Genomic DNA, 4,693 nt, shown 5'->3' on the forward strand with positions numbered 1-4,693 from the left:
CCCCTCTTCTCCTTGTCTCCAAGAGTACCCGCGCAAGTAATGGGGCTACAGAAAGTGGAAGAACTAATTCTTCCCTGGATAGGTGACCTCTGCCTTTGTAGGGTTGGGGGCAGAATAAAACTGTCAGAAGGACCAGGATTTGTAAAAGCATCTATTGTAGAGGATTTATAATTGAACAAGTCATCTTATCCATATCTTTAAAACAGGGCCAGTATGGGTTAGTACTAGAAATACGAGCAGAGACTTAATTATATAATGACATTTAAATTGGATCTTCCTTCTATCTCAATACTCTGGGATGCCATGACAATCCCCTTCTCCCACTTGGCTGCTTTTCCTCAAATCGCTCTGACAGCTCCTCTTTTGACTCCTCCATGAGCTCTTCTACCACTCCTTAAATGCTAGTGTTCCCCAGGGATCTTTGCTTGGCCTCTAGTCCTCACACACTACACTTTTTTTCTAAGTAACTGCATCATTTCCCACAACATCAATGACCATCTATTTCCAAGTTGATAACTCCAAAATTTCTGTCTCCTGCCAAGACATCTGTCCAAGCTCCAACCTCATCATCTACCTGTCTGCTAGATATCAGCACCTAGAGGCCCCACAGGTACCAGTCCCTGCCAAATGTGTTTCTTCACTTGTGTTCTCTACATTATTTTCTGACATCAGCATTAACCTAGCCAGTCAAGGTAGGCACTTGGAAGTCATTCTTTTTTATTGAGATATCACATACCATAGTATTTGCTTTTTTAAAGTGTACAGTTCAGTGCTTTTTAGTAAATTCACAAAGTTTCTCAACCAGTCCCCACAATCTAGTTTTAGGACATTTCATTACACCTGAAAAAGTTCCACTTGTCCATTAACAGTCACTCCCCATCCTCCCCTCTCCCAGTCTCTGGAAACAACGAATCTGTGTTCTGTCTCCTTGGATTTGCCTATTCTGTATATTTCATATGAATGCTATTGTACAATATATGCTATTTTGTGATGACTTCTTTCACTTAGCATAATGTTTTCATGGTTCATCTATGTTGTAGCATGCATCAGTCCTTCATTCCTTTATATGGCTGAAAAATATTCCTTTGCATAGATTTATCACATTTTCTTTCTTTATCAGGCAACTGACATTTGGGTTGTTTCCACTTTTGGGCTACTATGAATAATGCTGCTATGAACATCCGCATACAGGTTTTTGCGTGGACATATGTTTTACTTAGTTTTAGAGTTGCTGAGTATATACCCAAGATTAGAATTGCTGGATCATTTGGTAACTGTATGTTTAAGCTTTTGAGGAACCACCAAACTATTTTTCAAGGTGAGCACATCATTTTACAACCCTACCGGCAATGTATGATGCTTCAAATTTCTGTAGGAGTCGTTCTTGATTCCTCCCTCTCTCTCAGTTCGCACAGATAGTCAATCACCCAAGTCTTGCCAATTTAACAACCTAAACCTCTCTCAGTACTGCAACTGTTGCTCTTGGTCAGTTCTACATCATCTTTCACCTGGACTATTGTAATAGCCTTCAAGCTGGTTCTTGCCTCTGGCTACTCGTCCACCTGTACCAGCATGAGCTTTCTAAAAACAGGCCCCAAAGAATGTCAATTCCTTGTTTGAAACCCTTTAATGCAGTGACTCTCAACCCTGCCTGCACAGTAGAATCACCTGGACAGATTTCAAATATCCTGATGCCTGGGCTGCACCCCAGGCTGATTAAATCAGAATATCCAGATTTGGCATCCGGGCATCAGTATTGTTAAAGCTCCCAAAGAGATTCCAATATGTAGCCAAAAACCGAAACATTGCTTTAGTGACGGCCTATTGCCCATAAGATGAAGTTCAAGCTCCCTAGCATAGCCCACGGGTCCTTCATCATCTGACTCCTGCCTACTTATTTATCTGCATCTTGTACCCCTCCCTGCATCACACATAATACCCCATCTGTACTGATGTGCACATGGCCTCCAGCAGAAACATATTTTTCTTCCCTGTCTTCTCTGCCTGGAATGTCCTTCTCAGCTCTCTTTGCCTCGGGAGCTCCCTCCTACTCATTCCTTAGGAATCAATACCTCTAGAAACTCTTCCTTTTTCACATCCTTTTTGTCCTGTGTACTCCTTCAGCACTATTGGAATTGTTTGTCTTCCCCAGAAGACTGGGACCTACCCCTTTCCTCACCCACAGTTAAGCACCTGAAATTTATCATGCCCTCTAAGTAAGAGCTTTTGGGTAAGTGAATGAATTAATTAATGTCCTTGAAAGAGTTGCAACACAACATTTTGTTGTGTACCATCTTAACAATCAGACCCTGAAGGCATCTGGGCCACAGTAGAAAAGGACCTCAATCATGAAGAAATGGCCTGGTGTACCCAACCCCACCATACCAGCACACAGCTTCCCTAGCCAGGGGAATCTCAGGTGCCACAGAAATTTGACCTCAACCAGAGAAGTTGCCTCTTGACTAGAAAACACTGAAGATGAAATAAATTAGGACCTAACATGAAGTAGATAGCTTAGCAGACCCTTCCTGTAAAATTCGAAAACTCCTGCCCAAGGGAAGAGAGACCACTGCCTGCACTTGAATAAAGGACTCTAGTATAGGCAAATCGAAGCACCTTCCTTCCCTGAGCCCATTCCAGTGCTGCATCTGATCTCTGGGGCTTTCATGTTGTACACCTCTCCACCCTATCTTAACCTTGAATCCCAGGTACACTCTACCTTTTCTGACAACCCTCTACCTACCTGCCTGCCTACCTGACTCTCACACTTTAGCTCCACTTTGATCACCTGGTAGCAACGGATTTTCCAATTACACCAAGTGTCAAGCCTACAAGCTCTCAGGAACCCCTTCTCTGAGAAAGGCATCAGCTTTGCCAGCCAACTGCCTGCCCAATGTCCGGCCCCAGACTTGGCCCCTTGATTAGGTATTCTCCTTACATATATCTCAGTACTAAAACGACTTCCCAACACTGCTATAGACTAAATGTTTGTGTCTCTCCAAATTTACATGTTAAAACATAATCCCCAATGTGATGGTATTTAGGATGTGAGGCATTTGGGAGGTGAATAGGTCATGAAGGTGAAGGCCTTATAAATGGAATTAGTGCTCTTATAAAGGAGGCCCCAGAGAGCTCATTTGACTCTTCTGTCATGTGAGAACACAGAGAGAACACCACCCTGTATGAACTAGAAAGTGGGCCCTCACTAGACACTGAATCTGCTGGCAAATTGATCTTGAACTTCCTAGGCTTCAAAACTGAAAGAAATAAATTTCTGTTGTTTATAAGCCACCCAGTCTATAGAATTCTGTTATAGCAGTCCAAATGGACTAAGATGAACACTAATACTAATTGCCCATATTGCATGCCAGCTATAAAAGAAATCACCATTTGAGGAAACATAAAACTAAACACACATTACAGTCCTTTATAAAACTCTGCTTTGTTACTGTTTAATTCATGGTTCTCAACCTTGACTGCACATTGAAATCACCCAGGGAGTTTCAAAAATACTGACAGCTATAAGTAAGTAAATCAGTCCATCGAATTACCTAATTTTAAAAATAAATAAAGAAAAATACCAATTCCTGGGTCTCACACCCAAATATTCTGATTTAATTAGTTCAAAGGGCAGCCCGGACAGCAAGAGTTTTGTAAGCTCTCCAGGTGATTCTAATATGCAGGCAGGATTGAGACCCACTTGCCCAAAAGCTACAATCATGTGCCCCATAACGATGTTTTGCTCAATTGCAGGACCACGTGTACAATTGTGGTCCTATAAAATTACAATGGAATTAAAAATTTCCTATTGCCTAGTGGCATTGTGGTCATAGTAATGTTGCAGCCCTAACACTGTAATGCAATGCAATGCATTACTCGTGTTTGTGATACTAGTATTAACAAACTATTGCTCTGCCAGTCATATAAAAGACTAGCAATACGATTATGTATAGAACATATACTTGATAATGACAATAAACAACTATGTTACTGGTTTAGGTATTTACTATACCATACCTTTTATCATTATTTTCAAGCGGACTCCTTCTACTTATTAAAAAAAACAGTTAGGTGTAAAACAAACTCAGGCAGGTCCTTCAGGAGGTATTCCAGAAGAAAACATTGTTAGCATAGGAGATGACAGCTTCGTGAATGTTACTGCCCCTGAAGACCTTCCAGAGGGGGACAAGATGTGGAGATGGAAGACCATGATACTGATGATCCTGACCCTGTGTAGGCCTAGGCTAATGTGTGTGTTTGGTCTTAGAATTTAACAAAAAAGTTTCAAAACTGTGCTTGCTTTGGCAGCCCACATACTAAAATTGGAATGATACAGAGTCGTAACATGGCTCCTGTGCAAGAATGACACACAAATTGTGATGTGTTCCATTAAAAAAACTAAAAATAAGTAAAAATAATAAAAATTAAAATTGTAAAAGTAGATAAGCTTAGAGAATAAGGATATACGTGATGAAAATATTTTTGTACACCTGTACAATGTGTGTTTAAGTGTTATTACAAAAGAGTGAAACAGGTAAAAAAATTAAAAATTTATAAAGTGAAAAAGTTATAGTAAGATAAGGTTAATTAGTTATTGAAGAAAGAAAAAATATGTATTTTTTGAGACAGAGTCTTGCTCTGTCACCCAAGCTGGAGTGCAATGATACAATCATGGCTCACTGCAGCCTTGAAC

At 40.5% G+C, this 4,693-nt stretch overlaps 1 non-coding gene across 1 annotated transcript; it reads left to right on the forward strand.

Moving 5' to 3' along the window:
* Positions 1 to 4,292: 4,292 nt before the first annotated feature.
* LOC123571467 (U6 spliceosomal RNA) lies at positions 4,293 to 4,396 on the forward strand. Its single transcript, XR_006695626.1, has one exon. It is a non-coding gene; the product is annotated as a U6 spliceosomal RNA (small nuclear RNA).
* The last annotated feature ends 297 nt before the right edge of the window (positions 4,397 to 4,693 follow it).

The sequence above is a fragment of the Macaca fascicularis genome, chromosome X, assembly GCF_037993035.2.
Source record: "Macaca fascicularis isolate 582-1 chromosome X, T2T-MFA8v1.1".
Classification (NCBI taxonomy): domain Eukaryota; kingdom Metazoa; phylum Chordata; class Mammalia; order Primates; family Cercopithecidae; genus Macaca; species Macaca fascicularis.